At 38.7% G+C, this 20,792-nt stretch overlaps 1 long non-coding RNA gene across 1 annotated transcript in view; it reads left to right on the top strand.

Annotated features, from left to right (window-relative positions):
* Positions 1 to 19,554, top strand: part of LOC137480031 (uncharacterized) — a 40,529-nt gene extending 20,975 nt beyond the window's left edge. Inside the window, exon 4 of the long non-coding RNA XR_011002671.1 lies at positions 19,399 to 19,554. This is a non-coding gene — a long non-coding RNA (uncharacterized lncRNA). The remainder of the gene's footprint in view (positions 1 to 19,398) is intronic.
* The last annotated feature ends 1,238 nt before the right edge of the window (positions 19,555 to 20,792 follow it).

Genomic DNA, 20,792 nt, shown 5'->3' with positions numbered 1-20,792 from the left:
TCATGTTGACCTCATGCAAATCAATGCTGAACCTGGCTATTCTTCATGCTTTTGCACATGTATTTGAAGTGTACTGCAGTGAAATGATACACTACCTCATTTTCCTTTAGTAAAAGCCCTCTGGGCTAAATTTACAGGGCTCCTATGCAAGCTGCAGCAGAAGAGTAAATCCTATTATGGGATTTCTGAAGCCAAACTGAAGAGCTGACCAAAAGATGGGTCAGTTCAACTAATCAGCTTTGTAAATGTATTAACATTTCATTCAGCAGAGATGACCTAGAATGGTCAGCTGCCTGCTCTCAGTCCATAGGACTGAGAGGACCAAGCTGCAGAGCCTGTCTTTGCAGGAGTGTGGTGTTGCTCTGTGCAGACAAGCTGCCTGTTCACATCTTTGGATAGTGGGCATGAGAAATGAGCACAGTGACTTCACTGTTCAGTTACACTCACATATCTTGCTTTATGCCATGATTAATCTGAACAGGGATCTCCCAAAGGCTTTTACCCAGTGATCATCCTGCAGAGGGCCTATGTGAAAAATACCTAATACTGGACAGATGTGTAGCTGATGTTGCTAATTGTAACACAACTGCAGCACAAAGCAGGCAGCAGCTATTGTAGTCACAGGACAAATTTTAGCATAAGATGGCTACAAACATTCTAATGGCTCTGTTGATTAGACCTTTGCTGGTGAAGTAGCAGAGGCCCTGATCAGGCAAATTTTGGTGGTAATTACCCGTGTCAAAACCAACTTCACTGAAGTCAGAACAACCACTGTTTGGAATGAATGTGTTTGTGCAGAGCTGGGACCCAAGTGATTAAATAACTACAGGTTTCTCTCCCAGTTGTACTTCACTGTCTTTCCAGGCTACTCTTATGCATTTGAACAGTCGTTTATTAGGTTATAGTGGCTATACAGGCTGCAGAAATGCTTGCAAAAGAGCCCTGATCCTGTGATTTACAAAATGGGAGTGCCAAGGGTTAATGAAAAAGGGTTGCTTCCTAGAATCAGTGGGTGATAGGCAGCAGGCAAGTCCTGAGCAGCAATTCCCAGGTGTGTAAAATTGGTCTGGTGCCTGCAGTGATGATGTGGCTCAGAGAAAGCATGAGCTACTGCTGCTAGTGTAAATAGAGATGTCAGTGAGACAATTTGAGTATACAGAGCATTTGTTGGATTATTATCTGTGTAACAGCAAGAAGCTGCTGGATTTCCACAGCGATGTCATTGTCCTTTTATTTAGACTAATACAAAGCCAAAGGGAAGTATGAATTATGTGAACAATAACTAATCCTGGTCAATAACAAAGTACGTATGTGTGTTTGGTCTTTTTGGTTTCTTTTTTTCTTTCCTTTTTTCAGGGGCGGAGGGGTGAGGGGATTAAGTATCAAGTGTTACATTGTCAGACATTTATATAATTACATTGACTCACTGTTGTTGATGCACTGAGTGTTCTTTCCAAATGCATGGAGAGGATCAAGGTATATTATGTGGCAAATAGAAATTACAGTGAATGAGGTGTAGTGAAGAGTGGCTCTGTAGAGTTCACTGGTCTTGGGAGAAATAAGGAGCTGTGGCAAAACACAGATCACTTCAAAGCTGTTCCTTGAGCAGAAGGAATTTATATGATTTATATTGTAGGCTGAGTCTAGTTATAGCTCATATTAAAAATCTGCTGCTTCAACACCATAAGTGTTAACATCAGTCATGTTCGTTAGATACCTGGGGTGCGTGTGTGTTTCCAATGGGTTGTTGATGCCTAAAGATCTAAAAGGGATTTCAGTGCAGAAGTACCATTTAATTCTTAAATCATTATATGCCCGTGTATTATCCCAAATAATAGGAAGCCATTTCACATCTGCTAACGTCACAGCTATACCACAGAAGATGGTTACAATAAAAGAGATTCTATTAGGGATACTTGAACTGGCATTGTTTTTATGTTGCTACTTTATAGTGAGAAGTTCTATTGAGCAAGGACACGAAATATGATTTTTTTAAACTGAGAATGATGCAGGTTCCTACATATGTGGAGTTTTGAACACATTCACAGTAGCAGATGAAGATATGATTATGCAAATACTTGTCATGTCTGTTAAGTCAAATAATGCACAGATAAATATAGACTGAGAAAAGAAATCTAGTAAAACATTTGACTTCATAGAACAAAAGCTATGTAGGGGCACAGCGAGGTTACAAACTCAGCAAAGGCAACAGAAACAAAATGCAAAAATTTACTTAGTGCTTTTGGTATTCTACCTGCAGCTTTCTTGTTTCTGTCTGTGCTTTTTCCCAATCTCTCATCCTGGCTCTTGTCCCAGCTGCCAATCTGCTTTCCTTGACATATCACCTGGGTGAGAGGAGCAGAAGCATTGAAACCCAGGAGTGAGAGATTGTTTCTGCTTGGGTTTCTCTGCCTATTGCCTCAACAGCCTGGGCACTCCTACTGGTGCCAGGAGATTGAGCATTTGTGAACTGCATGGGAACAGCTAAGTAATATCTTTCATAGAAATGGTGAAGAGTACATTCCTAATGACAAGGAACACACCTAAATAGCAAGGTGTTTAAAAAAAAATTGTGGATGTTGTTAACAGGAGAAAAGAGAAGTTTCTACTAATGCAAATTTTTACAAATAACTGAAGTGCTTCTAAGACAATGTCAAAAAAAAAAAAGAAAAAGACCCAGTAAACCCAGAACAGTAACATTAATAGATAATTGTATAATAGATAATTATATTATCTAATATATTATTTTAGTTAATATAATTATTAGATACTTATAGATAATTATAGATATAGATATAATTATTAGATAATTGCATTATCTAATAATAGGAATAGATAATATGGGAAATCTTCAGTTCCATTTCTTGGAATATGAGAAAATTCTAAAATTGCCTAATATTTCCATTATAACAGTTATGCATTATAGTGGTAGACACCATAATGGTACCTGTAGGCAACATTGCTTCCTCTGGTTATTTTCATTTACATGTCTCATGACTTAGCTCATGGGCTTTCCCAAAGTTTTTCAACTGCATGAATAGCCTCTGTCTCACCTGGCTATTCCCAAGCTGCTCTGTTATTTCCTATTGAACTGTCTCTACTACAAAAAATTTCTGTGACACTACAGTTTGTTGCACAGGTCTGACCATTGCTTGAGAACATCCTGTGTTCCAGTATTACAAGTAAGGCTTTAGAATAAATTAAATAGGTTCTTATTAGGAATTATTTGTTTACTGTTATTTACTGACTTGTTTATAATCAATAATTTTGGCATTAGGAAATAAATATGATTATGGTTATGTCTCTGTTGGAGTGTTTGAGAACATAGATTACTCTCTACATGTGGCTGTATCAAACTATTTGTTGAAACAAAGCAAGGTTTATTTGCTAACATTCTCATGACCAACAAGACAAAAATAGCCAATATGTTATTGGTGTAGAGTCTTGTTTTGTTTGTTTTTAGTGACAAGCTGTTGTTTTTGGCAGTTTAAACTACTCTATAAACCTTCCTTTGGGTAACTGTTAGAGTATTCTGTATTTGTAACATAAAGAGCAGTGCAAAACAACAAAACTCTTCAATTTCTGTGATAAGGTTGTCTGCACTGACCAGTGGATTGATCTGTATTCATATTAGTTCTGATAGAAGGGATCTGCAACAAAATTGCCAAGTACAAGTTTCAGTATTAGTTACTCCAAGGATTAAAAACCCCCACATAAGTAAACAATGTGTAAACAATGGCAGGTTAAGAAAAAATAAGATTTTTTTCTTGTTATATTTACTTCTAGATTTTCTTTGTCTTTGACATTCACTTTTGTGTCTCAGTCATGAATATTACAATTGTTCTCATTTTTAATGGGAACTAAGCTTCTCAATTAATGTCTCATGTCAGAACTTGACCCTTTCAGAAATAAACTAAATAGCACAAAACTTGAAGCAGAATAGAGAATAAACAATGCTGTCTTGACATTGTGCAGAAATGTTTATTAAACAACTCCATCAGTGCCATGCTACCAGGCTTGCTCTACAGTCCTAAGTTACTGGTATTGTTTGAGACCTGGAGTTTTGAGCAGTTCAGCTGTGTTTATGTTTACTTTGCATAGAAATAGAACAATCTCGCTTGTATTAAATGACTGCAGTATGAGTTGAGGATTGCAACAACAGATGTGAAGGAAAAAATATTTTAGCAAAGGTTGTTTTCACTGTGTTGCCTCCAACTGAGGCTTATCTCTCTAAGTGCAGAATTCTATTCTAACAAATGACAATTAAAAATTTTATATTTAGATAACTGGCTGCCTCCTCAGAATACCCTCATACACAAGATTTAGTTTGCTATTTAGGTTGGTTTTACAGACATCCAAATCCTGTCAGGCTGAGCTCCAGTCTCCTCCAGCTTTATGGAACATTTCCAGAGGAAGTATTGAAATGGATAGATTTCATGTCTCTGTTGCTTCCACCATTACCTGGTCTCAGTGCTCTGTCATAAATTAACTTGGCACTTTTACATATTTAGATATTTCTTCTCTGATCCTATTCTGAATTCTTGATCTTGTGTTTTCATGGGTTTATTGGGTATGTAAACTTACAGAATCAGAACTAGCATCTACTACAGCCAACAGTAAGGTCCTTACAAACAGCCAGAAAAATAGCTGCATGTCTCTTCGAAGCAAAGTAGTACAGTGAATAATATGACTTTTAAGCTATGATGAGTCTGGGAGCTGAGTGACTCTCATCTGTAGTAAGCTGGGCTACCCAACCAATGGGGCAGTGGAGGCAATAGGATTGAAATTGTATGTAGGTTTTGTTTTAGGAGGACTCCTGAAAGCTGCTTGAGTCTGACAGTGCTAGCACATAAGTTTTAATTTTTTAAATGTTACCATGGCATCTGAGTTAATAAACATTTAAAAATTACTCCAGAAGTATTCAGCTCTTAACTGTCACTGTTGTGTGGTGCTTTTCAGAGTGATCAAGATCCCAGCATCCATCTAGGGTTAGGTAACCTAGAGAGTCAGAATTTCTACTGCTGTGCTAAACTCCCCTCACCACATCCTTGGCTGCCTTAGAGCTGGGATGGGGCAAACAAAAGTACTCCACAGAAACATCTCCCAGCCCCTTAACCCCCGACATTAATGTATGTGAAACATACATGTGCTTCTTACTCCCACAGCAGTCTGATGGCTGCCCTAGTACAAAGCATTTCCTGACATGGGTGAACTAAAAAATTTGGGTTTTAAAGGGCTTTAATGAAAAATATTTGTTTCAGAACTTCCTGTTGACTGTAGCCCTATAGTGCTAAAGGTGGAATATACTGTAAAAGCTTTTGGATGTAATGGAAAAAACCCCATCGTTTGCAGTCTATGACAGATCTGGTGTGTGTTAATGCTAAGTATGGTATAAAATAAAAGAATTCAGGGTACGGTGCTCTTGCTAACTGGAAAAGTCTAACTGACCTATTTAGAATGTTTGAAGATGTATGTCAGTTTATTTTCTCAGCAATTTCTAGTGGAAGTGACTATTTAAAAGGCATCTCGATCCAGTTTTCATTTAAGGTTTGGTGGTAGGGTTATTTTATTATTTATTTATTTTTTTAATCTCTTATTTTCACATGAGCTGGACCATAAAACAAAACTTAGTTATTTGCATGGCCTTTCCCTCCTTGCCCACCACCCTCGTCCCAAAGACCCTGCCCTCAGCAGAGCCGCGTGGCAGCACGGTGTGAGTGCAGGCCAACAGTGGTGCCAGAGCCACCCCGCACTGCCCTCAGTCTCCTCCCTGCCAGCGGCTGCGAACGCTCGTTCCATACTCCCAGTTCCCTCGGAGTAAGGGCAAACAATGACTGTGGCTGACCATGCTGGAAAGGGCACCTTCCTCAGAAACCATCACAGAGGTTGTTCATAAATTCATGACCAAAATTAAGGTACTAAACTTGTTGTGGTGTGCCTTCATGGTTTACCCCCGAGCCCTGGTTCCTCCCCCTGAAGATGTCCTCCCAGGTGTGTCAATCACTCCTCCTTTCCCTGATCCCTGCTGAGCACTGTCTGTCACTCCTGGAATTCCAGAAAGGGTGTCGAGTGATTGGGAGATTCAAAAGAAGCCCTCCACGCCCAGGGGGCATTGGGCCATCCAGGTGTCCTTTGTCCCCTGAGACCACCCCTCCCTTACCTGGATGGTGGGCTCCCTATCCCTTTCCCCCTCCCCCAGGTAAAAGAGAGGGCAGCCACGGGATCCGGGAGTTCTGGTGGAGCTGTGACTGAATTCAGAGGGCTGCGGGCCAGAATTAAAGCTCTGGATTAAAACCCTCCATCAGAACCGACTCCTTTCCTTCACCACAGCATTAAAGGCCTCTCCGGCAGCGGGAAACCTGAGGAGCGGACCCTCTGCGAGAGGAAGCTCCATCCCGCCGCCACCAGAGCTCCGGCATGCCTGAACTTGTCTCCATGCGCCCAGCTGTGACGTTCATCTGGCCAAAAGTGTCTCTGGGGTGAAACACCACAGTTGCCGCTATTTGGTTCAGCAGCAGGGCCAGACAAGCCAAGGCACGTCCCGTTCTCGATTTTGGTACCACCAATACTAAACCAAGGCCCTCAGTTCCCAGGGGCCGTGCGGGGCCTGAGCTCTGAGAGTGTCCCTTGCTGTGGGTCTGGAGGTTGTGCCTCATACATCCCGGTTTATACATTTATTTCTGGAATATCAGACTTTCTCTTCCCCAGATATGAGTCCCTGATTGCTTTCTTTGAAACAAAATGATATTTCTTTAAAAAATCCAATTTATAATTGCCTACCCAGTTTCATGGAAACCTGTGAGGAAGCTTGCTTTCCCTGAACCACCAGCAAATTCAGTGTGTGGGTGAAAGGCATTATTTAGGCTCTTGTAAAACATCGGGAGAAAAACCACGTAACATAACATTATCAGAAAAGGCTTAAAATCTGTGGGATTTTATTGCAACTGAAGGAAACATGGCTGAATGTAATGACAGAAAAGGCATTAAAATCCCTTTCATTAAGGAGCTATTTCTTCTTTGCCTTTCCCCTTTGTTGTATAAAGCTTGAAATATCAGGCAGTTGTGTCCTGGCGAGGGAGCGGCTGCCTCTGGGCAGTGGCTGTGGCTGCAGAGCCAGCAAGAAAACATCATGGCACACAGCTAAGGGATGGGATCCAGACTGGACAACACGTGCCAAGGACTGCATCTTGTATAAGACTTCTCTCAGGTGATTTCAAGAGGTGGGAAGGCAGATGACTAATATTGCTATGAGGTAGAAATTCTGCTTTTCCACTTCAGAAGACCCCAGGGATTCAGGTATCTCCTGGCAGGTGTCAATACTGAGCTGATGACTTAACATTAACCCAAAAATATTGTAGAGTCTATTCCCTTAAAGGTTAAGGGAGATTTTTCTCTCTCATATGGGTCCCCTCATTAGTAAGTATATTTACTGGAAGTCTTTCATTTGGAGGCAAAATTACCTGATACAGATCATATGCTGAGACATCCCTCAGGCCCAGCAGTCACCAGCCTGTGGCAAGTGTTGCTGTAGAATGTTGACTTTTTTTTTTAAGTTGTATAAAATGCTTTTTTTGTTAAATGTGTTGGAGTCTTATCAGAGGAAATAGTCTTAAAGACAAAATAGTTGTTGTTTTCTGTGTGTTTTTAATGGTAGGTTTTGGCACAAAGTTACACAATTTTACAGCCTCAAAAGAGCTCAGTATGTAGATTTTAATTTTTTTAAATGCAATTTTGTTGCTGTTGCTGTGATAGGCCAATCTGTTGTGTTCCACACAGAGAGCAATACTACACTTATCCAAAGAATGGCCTCAAGCTAGCATCTGAATCAATGTCAGTTTGGGATTTCAAACTTGACTTCATGTTCAGTGTCTGGAAATACTTTATGAAAAAATAGCTTACCCATCCATTCAGCATTCACCTGTGAGACCACTCAGTCCTTTACTCCTCATTATGAAAAAACCACTCTTTAATAGAGACATTTATGACTTTTAATTACTGTAAATGATAGACCTGTCTCTGTGTTCAGAATATATCTCTGCTGAAATTATCCCAGCCACCTGCTCTAAGAATACTTACCCTTTAAACTGTCTAGATAAAAACACAATTTCTTTATTTTGTTGCAGCCCACATTTTTGATGAAGCAAACATGCTTTTTTGGGACTACCTAAAACCAGTGGCCAGACAAACTTAAGGGAATAAAAAGTAGTTATTTTTTACTGAAGGGCCTTCAGGTACATTTAGGGCAGACAAAGCCCCCCCCAGGCGCTACACCCAAAAAATGGATGATGGCTTTTCATAATTTTATAAATTTGCTCCATTTGCATATTGGGAGTTAATCTTTCAATTACAGCTTCAGGTAATGAAGCCATTTATCCCAAGTTTGCTGCCCCCCAACTTACTTTCATTTACATTTCTCAGGGCCTGAGTCAGTGAGGTGTCCTTGATTCCCAGTCCTAGAGAGGAATTGTTTTGCCTGACCAAAATGGGAAAGCAGCAGCTGACACTGTACATGGAGTTTAGAGTTATACACTGAAGAATTGCAGGATTACAAATATAAGAAAAATATAAAAGCTAAAATCCTAAGGCATTAAACAAACTATATTCCATAATTACATAAATGTTTTTATACCAGTTTGTTGCTTATTTTGGGGCAGCATCTCAGACAATGTTTGTCATACTTGCATATTCAGTTCTGATTATGCACTTACTGGGTATGCAGGATGATTTTCAACAGGCAAGTGAAGGAGGTCAGACACAATGAAGATTATTCCTGCTCTTTCACAAGAAACTGCTTTAGCAGAACCCCTAGCAATGGGACAAAATGTGGGAATAAATAATGAATACAGGATTTTTCCACAAAAACCCAACATTTTTCTTCAGAGGTTAGACACTGATGGATTGAGGAAATAGCTACAGTGATGGGGATGTGTGATTTCTAACAAAAAGGAAGGAATAGCCTCAATATAAAGCTCTCTAGCTTTATGCAATGCATGCCAGTAAGATCAAGAGACATATTATTGCTTTATCATAGAATTGGATTTTGGCATGCACTAAAAAAATGAGTTTAGCTGCATCAAAAAACCCTGTAGTTTTATGGGTCTAAAAAGAGTTTTGTATATTCAAAGGGAAGTACCATTAGAGAGCAGAAACAGAGAACTGAGGAAAAAAAAAATCTCTACTAGCAGGCTGAAGCCATGGTCTTGGGCTATCTAGGCAGGATGGGAAGGAATCTTGGTGTAAAAACCTTCATGGCAGTCAGACATCCCATATTTTTACTTTTTTGCTCAGATATGGTCAATTTGGTCCTTTGTCAGCAAGGCCCGTAAGTGCCTTAAAGAGCTCTCTGCCACCAAATGGAGGAAGTTCTTGAAAGGATCTCACAAGCAGGCTTGTAGATTAATTCCATAATGTACCTCTCTTTTTTTGGAGTGGTTGGGTGGTGAGACTAGGAGAATATCTTTAGAATATCTTCTCCTGCAGAAGCAGGTTTAAGTTCCTGAAATGGCTTGTGTGACTCCAGGAGGAGGACCTGTGTTTGAGGATACTTCTCTGTTTTTCCATTCCAGCCTTTAAGAATACAGTACAGAGGGAAGTGAACTGCACCAAAAGGAAAGTGATATGTTTAGCCCATAACTGCTGTGGAGTCATCATGAAGTATCAATTGCTTCTTCATTTTGAAACTTCTACTTTTGTCCCAATTTAGTTAATTTAATTTACACATTTTCTACTTGGTTTAACTGTACTTAAAGGTGCATTTCAGTATCTCTCTGTGCTTAATGACTGCAGGATAATTTATATGGTTCTTGTTACAGCTTCAAAGGGACAAGATAATGCAAGCTGATTTAAATGAAAATATTAATGCACTAGAGAGTTGCCTGTGCAGAATTTGCTGTGACTTCTGTAATCCCTGTATTTATTTTTTCATACACCCACTTGCACATCATTTATCAGCATGTTCAATATAATCCTCAAGGGCTATAGTACGTGGATTTTTTGGTTGTGTGCATGACTTGTGTTTCTGCTATTACTTGGAAATCAGTCTGTACATAATTTCTTTAAATTTCTTTCTGTCAGAGTCAAATCTATCATTTTAAAGGAACAAGCCCACAAGGCTTCCATATTTCGTCAATGTGCAGCAAGAAATTTCATGAGAAATGTTTTTAATATCAAATCTGTGCACTGGTATTTTAATAGTCTCAAATTTTACTGTATGACACAATAATGTTTCTGAAAAGAATGATTACATCTTTGGCATTAGGACAGAAAGGGACAGGTTATATTTTCTGCATTATTTATCTGTTATTCCCAGCTCAAGAAGGACTTTAACATTCTCTATAAGACCACTTGGGAACTTATTCATTTACTTGTGATTATTAATTTGTAAATATGTTAAAAAAGTACACCTCTTTCATGAAGACATCTGACTTCTGTTGGGAATTTCTGCAGTAATACTGCAGATACTCCTTCAGAATATTTTTCTACAGCAGATCCAAAGGGATCCCATCTGTCATAGCTTGCATGATAAAGATTTGAACTTTTTTACTTTGACTATTCAAAAAAAGGCTTGCAAAATAAGAAAATAATTAAGACTAAGTGGTTGAAACATGCATGCTTGTACCTCAAGGCACTCAAATTTAGACTGTGGGTCTGCAGGTTTATTTTTAGAAAGTGTCCAGTCCCCTGTGGATGTCTTTGGAAGACAGGACTCAACAGCTTTTAGGTCCTCAACTCCATTCTTTCTTTCTGAGTTGTTAACCATATGCTAATGGTTATAATACTGATTCTAGACATTTACCTACCATTTTTACAGCATCCAGTTTGCAAAATATATTTCAATTCATGCAGAAAACTACTTGTTGAGCCAACTAGAAACTTAGGTGTTCCTTTTGTGATGTCTTACCACCATTGAGACAAAGAGAACTGCTGCACTGCTCTACTTGCAAAATATTATATTTAGGTCTAAGACCCTAGATGAGCAGAGGAAGGTAGAAAAGCTGCAAGAGTCACCAGCATGCAGGAATCTAAGCCAAGCTGTGGGAGACTCTTGTCAACAAATGGCTGTTCGAATTAATCACTATCAAAGGAGAACTCAGGTAGAAATGTTGCACAAGACCATTTATATCTGAAACACTTAAATGCTTCAAACTCTCCTATAATGACCTTGCACATACAAGATAAACCTAATAAATGTGTTTAATAATTATGAGACCAAGCTCACCATTTGGCACGTGTAGTATTAATAGAGAAGACAGTCTTTTATATGTTGACAGTGTTATAGAGGATTCCTATAGAAGATTCTTTCCTTTTCCTGCAATACTTGAGGAACTCAGTGTAGGGCAGATGACATGAAGGAAGTTGGAGTGATATTTTTCTATAAAAAAGGTAGGAATATGTTCAGTATGTAGCACAACAAGCTGCTTCCCTGCTAGATCATGTGCCTCCAGCCACATGAGCCCGGTGTTTCCTGTACTAATGTTCCGATCAAGTGCCCATTCTAGCCCTTAAGGACAAAGCAGGTCACGTATAATTGTAATGCTTCCTTGAATCATGAAACACTGCGCACAAACCCTTTTGTTTTTAATTTGCATTTGTCTTTGTCGGTCTGTTGACTCCCTAATGCATTTTGTTGGCATTTTCCCTCTCTTCCATGTTGCAGGTAGGAGTGTTATTAAATTTGCACAAAGTTGGGTGCTCTGTTAACTTTGATGGCTAGCTCTGTCACAATCTTCTTTTCTTCTTAACAAAAGGAAAGCAATTGCCTTGAGTAATGCATGAAAATTGGCAGAAGTTACAGATGGCACTGTCAAATAGCGAAAGAAAAAATAATGTCCCATCTACTGTGATTTGTCTGGCAGAATTGAGGATGCTTCTGTCATTTCCTTGACAGGATGCTATACTTATCCATGGCACACGGACAAGACTTGTCATTTAGATAAGAGCTGAAGTGAACAGAGAAAGCAGAGACACACTAGATTTATTAGTCTGGATTGAATTCAGAAGAAAAACGGCTGTTGAGAATTTTGATATTCACTTTATGTGATTCTGCACTTGCTGTAAACTGTAGCAGCTTGACCCAGTAAAGATGTTCCTGTTTTTTAAACATGCCATTGTCTGAAGTTGAAGTGCAATATTTCTCCTTGCATATCTTGTAAATGGCTCATCTATGCTGGTGATAAAACTTAGGCAAAACTGTAGTATCAACCTTGTGTCACTTTTGTTTTTAAAAGCCACCCAAATAAATAGAGCAATCCTAGCAATCTGTATTGTTACATTCACAGTCAGTTACCCAGCTTCTAGCCTTTTAATGTTCTACACTGTGTTCTGTACAGCAGCCATATGTCATTTGAAATAGGGTGTTGCCTTTTCAGGTGTAATTTGGTTTACAATATGTTTATTCTCAGCAGGCTTTTCTCTGGTCTGTGCGTGACTCTGAAACCACTTCAAGATGACTTGCACAGTGTGACAGACTTCAACAGTAATAATAAAAACAACTGAAAAAAACCCCAAACAAAACAAGAAAAACCCCAACAAACCAAACCTAAATCAAAAAAGAAAAAATCCCCCCAACCACCTAAAGTAAAAGTTTTCCTGATTTACATTGGAATAGATCCAGAACGTGTCAGTGGAGGGAAGTATTGAAAGAACTTGTGAAAAAGACGGTTTCGTTTTGATGAAGGAAATGGGAACAGGAAATCCCAGAGACAGACTGTTAACACAGGTCTGAAGATCCACCCCTCATTACTTGGATTCTGTGCAGTCCAAGCAACCTTAAGGGAACTCACTTTTCTCTGAGCCTTTTGCTGCCTCCCCTCTGTGCTTGCTGTATATCCAGCCTGGTTGTTCAGATGCCCACGCTGAGAGGTCCTTGTGGCACTGCTGCTCTGCTTGCAGTGGGGTGGGAGGAGCTGTGCATGTCCTGCAGGCTCTGCCACTGCAAAGCTTTTCCTCAATACTTGTCTGATAGGAGATGAAAGGATATGGCAGTGCCCAGAAAATGGGTTGGTTTGGTGTAAAATCTGGCAGCAAGTCTTTAACTTTGGTCACATGTTTGTGACCAAAGTCTGTTATGAAATGCCTTCATGTTCTGCACCCAGGATATTGATGGGTGTGTTGATTTAGAAGATAAGTTCATGAGACCTGTGTCTTCACAGGCATACTTCAGAAATTTGAATAAGTCACAAAGCCTTGATTTCTCCAAGCCTTGAATGGCTTGAAAAAATGGTTTGGAGAGGAAATGGTTTGGTTAGTAGTGGAATATACTGAATTGTTGCATGATATTTCTTCCTTTCCTGTTTAAAAAGTTTTCTTGATACTGACCCAATGACAGTGTCTCTCCTAGGGGGTACTGCTTAGACACAATAACCTTGGATGCCATCTTGTAAGAATCATGTATCTAAAAGGAATAAGTAATTTTGAAAGAATTCTGGAGGCTCTCCTGGGTGTAGGCTGTTTATGCTGTCCTGGAGTAGTGATGGTGGGGAATTTCCTGGGCATGAGAGGGCCCTGGGCTGGTGCAGTGTCAGTGTGGCATCTCTTCCATGTCTGTATCCCTCCATGAGGAGGAGGCAGTCACTGATGGCTTCCAACAACATCTTAGATGTTAGAGGTTGTGGGGGGATAAGGACACTGGTGTTCTTTACCAGTGTAAAGAAGCAATTGAAACCTTCTGTGCTTCTCCATTGTGTATGAATGCAGCTGTAACTGGTATTTTCCTATTTTCCAAAGAACTTGCAGACTGTCGTAATGTCTTCCTTACTTTTAAAGTTTTTTTTAAGTTTGTAAAATACTAACTTCCTAGAGATAAAAACTAGTATATATTGGTAGATTTGGTCATAACAAAGATGGGACCTTGGAGAAATTGTGTAGTGGGGGTGGAATTCAGTCACTATAGTTCAATATTGCAAACAATAAAAGGAGTAAATACATGATGGGAAATAGCTTGGGAGCACACCATTAGTAGGAACAAATGTAAAATGATGAGGGTGTAAATCCGAAAACTCTGCAAAAGCAGAAAGGATGCATAAATCAAGCAACATAGTTGCTAGATATGACACTACTCTTTTTTTTCTATTGCACTCTAAAGGATAATGAACATATTAAGCAGGTGATGTGGGGCTGTATCTTTCTTTAAAGTGCTCTCTCTGGAGTCAGTGAGAAGTAAAATGGATATCAAACGCAGATTTTGAGATAGAATTTTCAAACCTTTACTTAGATTTGTTAAAACATATCACTGCAACTAGAATAAGTGACTCTAATCAATGACCAGACTTTTAGAATAACCCCAGATTATCTACATTTGTCTCACATAAAATCCAGTATTTCCATACAAATATCAGGATTCTAATTAGACCTGATGGGGAAGGACACACCACCAAATGGAAGCATGTGAAGATTATGTTTCAGCCACATGTTTGGTAGTAATAATGACATAACTGCAATTCTCTATTGCTCTTCAGAGCTGAACAATTAGCTAAACAAAGGGGTGGTGTCAGCTCTCACTGATGTAGTCTAAGTTGTGAGTCCCATCTCATGGGCAAATTTGCCAGTTCTCCTTTGTGTGTTGGGGCATCCAATAGACTGCTCCTGAAAGTGGATAGTGCGTGACCTAAACTGTTGTGTTGCCTAATAAAAAGCCACTGCCTGTAAGGCTCCACTGCCAGCAAGAAACATTTCCCCCACTGGAAAGCATCAATTCTTTTATCTTCCTCTTTTTACTTGGAAAGCATTATTTTGTTTATCAGAATGTTATAGTACCTCAAGAAAACAAAAACAAACAAACAAAAAAAAAAACCCCAAAAACCAGGAACAATTTTACTGTTAGACCAAAATTCTGGTTAGCCATTTTTAGTTTTCAACTATGGCAGTAGTGAACAAATGTAAAAGCAGGATGAGTGTAGGGTGATCCCCTTCCATAGGCTGTGGAAATCTGCAGTCAGGGCACTACCCAAGTGGAAGACTGTATGAATCGTGTTAGTGTCCATCAATGGATCTATTGTCCACAAATTGTTTAGCTCCTTTTTGAACTTGCTTGTTTTCCTGATCACCCCAGTCTTCTGTGGCAAAAGAATCAATGAGGTATGTAAAAACATTTACTATTCTATGCTTTTAGGAGTAGCACTAAATAGCATGACTTGTGTAATTGTGGTGTTCTGAGAAACAGTTCATAATCACTTCCTATTCATCTTCTCCACATTGATAGAGATGCATGAAATAAGCATACTCCATCTTTATTGTCAGGTTTCCACTCTGGAGAGTCCTTTTCTATTTAGTCTCTATTTTTAGAAAATCATTTTGTCTCTAATCATCCTTTGTTGCCCCTTTCTGCTATGTGTGTTATGAGGTTACTAAAATTGCACTGATGATTCAAAATGTGAGCACCCAAAGGATTTATATAAAAAACAATGATCTTTCTTGTTTTTCTCTCTGTTGTTTCCCTAACAATTTCTTATTTACATTTAGACTCTTATACACTGAAATGATATTTTTATCAAAGTAACTGTTATTTTTGATCAATATCAGAGATACTACATTACTTTTTGAGTAGGAAAAGATAATTTCAAGCATGTAATTTTGCACTTGTGTTTTCCCTATGGACATTTCTTCATTTATTGGTGATGAATTTAATCTGCCTTTTAATTACTCATTCAGCATTGTTCGGTCTTTCTGGAATTCATCTGTGTTTGTTATGGTCTTTATTACCATGACTAATTTCAACAAGAAATTAGTTATTTTTAATCAACAAGAGAATTTATTATTCATATAATTTACCTTGTATCCTTTAGCAAATTATCAGTCTGCCAGGGGATGTTCCTTCTTATCCAATAACATTTTATTTTCCTTAAAGGTCATTGAGAGACTTTTCTACATTAATTTCATTAAGAAGATCTGGGATCCTCCATGGCTGGACAATGCTAGCTTGTTTTTGGAACTTCAGAAACGGAATAAATTTGAAATATTAATTTTATTGAAAAAGGAGAAAAGTTGATTTGCTTTCTATTCTGTCATATTTTAGAAAGTGCTCAGCAAATTTATTATTTTTTACTTTCAACCTCTCTACCCAAGTTAAAAGCTTTTGTCAAGGCTTGTAGTTGCTTGGATCAACCTTGCCAACATTGATTTGTCTCTCATGGAAGTTAGTTTCAGTGATAGGGCTTTATAGAGTAGCAAGTAGTAAACACACATTTCATTAAGAAATTCTTTTAAACTCTTGGCTGAATATTATCAGGCATGTTGTTCAGGTGGTGATTTGGCTTGATTAATTTGATTTCAATAATTAAGCCTTCTACAGACACTGCAGATTTTAATGGATTCTTAGATGTGACCTGGTGATTCTTAGGAATGCGCTGGGTGAGAAAGTCCCCACAGCTCTTCCTGCACTGTGAACATCAGCACAGAGAGATCATTGAGCTTTATCCTATGCTTTCAGATTCAGTGAATATTTTGCCTGCCCTTCAAGCACTATCCAGAATGCATTCTGGCTTTATGTCTTTAGCAAGTATTTTCTTTAAAATCTCTTCCTGGCCTTGATAGTTTCACATTAAATGCTAGGGTGTTTTGTTCTTTTTTTTTTTTTTTTCCCAATTTGTTGTGTTTTCTATTTTCTTAAGAATTTCAACTCTCTGCTCACTGAAGGATCATCCTTTTAAACTGACAGGGTAGGTTTATTTTAGATATTAGGAAGAAATTCTTTACTGTGAGGGTTGTGAGGCCCTCAACAGGTTGCTGAGAATCATGGATGCCCCATCCCTGGCAGCATTCAGGCAATGCCAGGTGTGTCAGTCTGGTCCAGTGGAAGTGTCACTGCCCATGCCAGGTGGGTTGAAACTGGATGATCTTTAAAGTCCCTTCCTACCCAAACACTTCTGTGATTCTGGGCTACCCTGCTGCCCAATGTGGACTGAGAGCTTACATCAGCTGAGCGTGGAAGAAGTTCCAATTGAAAAGGGGGCATTGGCAGGGCTCTTTTATTTCCACACCTTATTATATCACCTTTCAGGGAAGAAATACTCTTTGTATTTTCCAGCAAGAGCCTTTTTTCAAGCAGCCTGTGATGAAGATTCACAGTTCAGTCAGTCACCAAAATAAAATTAGGGTAAAAAAAAAATTACATATCACTTCAATAAACTGTTCATTCCTAACAGTTCAGTGTGGTTAGATTGCTCACAAGAGAACCCCCTGAAGACAAAAATTAGGCAAATTACCTGGGCCAGTACTGACTAACTGAGAACTGGGAACTTTTAATTAAGTTGATATAAAACATTTATATGTTAAGTGTTCTTTACTTAATATTGGCTGCCTAAATAATTCAGCTGAGAAAGAAGATGAAGATTCTTAGACTAGTAGATTTGACAAGCCCGATTGTACTCATGAAAGTATAGACAGACCTTAAAAATTATATCCTCAGAACAGGGATCCTAATGTCACCATTATCACTAGTTACTGAAATGGAAGAAGAGCAGCCTGTTAGCTTTTATTTGCTAATAAAATTTGGCTAGTAATAGCAGCAGCAACAAAACCAGCAGGTGCTCTGTGCCCATTAGTCAAATTTATTATATAACAACAGTACTTGATTACCAGACTGATGACTTGTGAAGTGCTTCTGTGTGTCTGTGTGCACAATCCAGAGCCTGACGGCAAATACCTGATTGCCTGACAAATCTTGTTGGGTTCTTTGGGTTTTGTTCCTAATTGGATGAAGTACTTGTGCAAATAGCTGTTTGCAGTGAAAGTCCATTGGAGAGTCTCCCTGGTGGAACCAGAAAGTACATTTGGTTGCCTTTTCCTGTCTTAGCACAGGGGCTAGACATAAACTATCTGAAATCACAGAAAACTCATGTTTATCAACAGTTCTTAAAAATAATTTTTTCCCATTTATCGTATTTGTTAATATTTTCAACTGTTAATTGTGCTACTGGAGTTCATGAGAAAGGTTAATCCACATCAGAAGTCTGGGGGCAAAGAGATAGTGCCTTCTGAAAAATGGTCCCAAGCATGTGCTAAAAATGTATCTGTGTAGTTTGTGTCCTAAAACAAGGATTAAAATAAGGATTTCTGCCTTTTTCTATCTGCCATATGCATGTTTTGGCTTCATACACATATGGTTAATTTCCATTTGACTTTAGTGAGTGTGTGGATGGGCTTCACCTGCTAAGCACAGCTTCAAGAGGGAGCAGCCAGATGTTGGTAGTGCTGCACAGAGTTAAAGTGGGCAACAGGGAAGTAGGAAATTCATCCTTCAAATCACAGCTCCTATTCCTCACTCCTTCCCATGGAGGTAGGAGGGCTGCTGTGGCAAACATAAAGCTAAGCACTGCATATTAATTGCAGACAGTTGTTCTAAAAAAGCAGAACATTTTGATTTAGTTGGCTTGGGTTTGATATAGGCATCAAGGGAACTACTTGGGTTTCCCCAGCATGAGGAGAGGAAAATACAATTTTTATCATTTTTTCACTGATGTTTGGCTGCAGTCTGGCTCCCTTTATTGTCCTGGAATGGCTGTGGCTATTAGTATTTTATTCGTTCCCTCTCCCGGTCAGAACTCTCCAGCCCATCTGGAATAGGCAGGAACAAAGAGCAGGGAGACAGACTTTTAGCCCCAGGTCTGTCAGAGAGGACTCAGACAGTTAAGCAGAAGCTGTTAAAGTAACACCAACGTGCTGAACCTGTATTTGTGTCCTAACCTGACCTCTCTCTATGGACTTTGTTTTGCAACCACCTGTGTCCTGTCTTTCCTGGGGTCTTCATTACACGTTTGTGGCCAGGGTGGGGTTAGCACATGGGCTGCCTTGGGGCTCACATCCTCTCACAACATGTGTGGGGACATCTGTGTGCAGCCAGAGGAGGGCAGGAAGCCTCACCTCCTGCCTGTGAATGACCAACTGGATCTTCCTCTCAATTACTTTAAAATGTTAGAGAAAATTTGTTGTTCAGCTTTTCAGAGAAATTACCTGAGATGAAGGCAGCACAGAAATCATGTAAACTTTCTCTATTAGTGAAAAATACAGTTTATTATGTTTATTGCTATCATACACAAAAAACATGCTGGAAATTGTTTCACTCCAAAGTAAAATAAGAGGTAAAACATTAGAAACACTCATTACAGCCTAAAGTGTTAAGAAATGAAGTGTTGAAAAACACTAACAACTGAAAAGAGATTTAAGTATTTGTATTTAAATCTCTAAGATCTCCTCAAAGAGAGTAACGCATGATAGAGAAGTTTCCTACATTGTCTTAAAGCATCAGAGTTTTTCAGAGTTCTTGAGTACATGTGTTACATTGCAAGCAAAGGAGGAAAGAATATATAAGATCAATTTAATTATCTATTCATGTATCTAAATATTAATATAGTAATTGATCTATTAATAATTTGATTTTCCTCTAGCAACCTATTTCCACAGAACATACTTTGCTCACAGACTGGACTGGAAGGGACTGCTGAGATTTCACTCTGGGGAAGACCAGCTTCTGTGCAGCACAGTGTGCTGTTTGCAGACAGTTCAGCTTTTAAACAAAATTAAATAGGGTAGTTGAGAAATTGTGCTTTGAATGTGAAATGCACTGAAATTGCATTAAAAGTTTTATTATCCTGAAAAGGGAACTGCTTTTGTGCACTGCCTGCTGTTGGACTCCTTAGTCCCCTGGGTGCTGCTGGTTGAGTCTGTGTGAGCACGGTTTATTTGATGTGCAGAAAACACTGCATTTCTTGTTAGGAGTCCTTCTGAGCCCACACTGCTCATATGCAGCAGGTGCCCTGGCAGGGCAGGTGTGCCTGTGTGTTGCTTTGATACACATGACTGTCTGCAGGTTTATTTTTATTTTCTTTTTGTTTGTTTGTTTGTTTGTTTTTTGTTCACATGTCTTTCATTTGGATGATTATATTTTGAAGAGTAGACTTATTCTTGAAGCCTAGTCTTTTACTTCTGTAGGTGGCTGTGAGAAGAATACTTCAGTTGTAAATGGAGAGAATGTGATATGAAATTCATCAAGAGGCAATAAACATAAACTTGATAATATAATTAAATGTGCTTCTGCAATAGACATTTTCTGGCTGTGAGTGCAGTTCAGCTCTGAACCCTTATGCAGTGACCTCATTAATAGTGCTGGTAGAGACTGCAGTAGGACTAGCAACAAGTCCTCAAACAGGGCAAATTAAAACAAATTCCACATCCAAGTAATTGAAGCCTCTGCAAGCTGAGAGTTCTAGAAAATTGCTTCTCAGTTTCGTCCTTTCAAAAGCTTGAAACTATATACTTTTTTTTTTCTCTTCTGGTGATTTTTTAGCTTTCCATTTGGAAAATTTTGAATCCTTTTTCCTTATGCTTTTAATGGAAGCTGAAGTTGCAGGTTATTTTTTATGTTTTTGAACAAGCTGAGCTTATTCTTTATCTGTGGCTAATCATGAATCATTGGAAAATAAGATACAGAGCTTTTTTGTGCATGGCTTATTGCTTAACTACTGTTTTCTTTGCCATTTTGATAAGGGAGTTCATGGGAATTATTCTGCAGATTTTGTTGTTAAAAATGTTTGTGATAAAGAATTAAGTGTTGGTTTATAAATAAATATTAGCAAGAAACTTGCCCAATTTACATTAAATAATTGAAATTATTTTAAAAGGTTCCAAAACCAAAATATATCTTATAACAATGCAGATTGGCTACAAAATAAAAATTGAATAACAGTGAACATGTTTCTAAATGCATATATTAAGAAACATGACTAAACTCTTATTTTTATAGGGCCATAAGTAACTCCCCACAGGTCTCCATGAGGCAAGAGGCTATCTGACATGTA

This window comes from Anomalospiza imberbis, chromosome 10, assembly GCF_031753505.1.
Source record: "Anomalospiza imberbis isolate Cuckoo-Finch-1a 21T00152 chromosome 10, ASM3175350v1, whole genome shotgun sequence".
In the NCBI taxonomy this organism is placed as follows: Eukaryota; Metazoa; Chordata; class Aves; order Passeriformes; family Viduidae; genus Anomalospiza; species Anomalospiza imberbis.
Note: the sequence above shows the minus strand (reverse complement) of the source record. Positions and strands in the feature narration are given on the sequence as shown.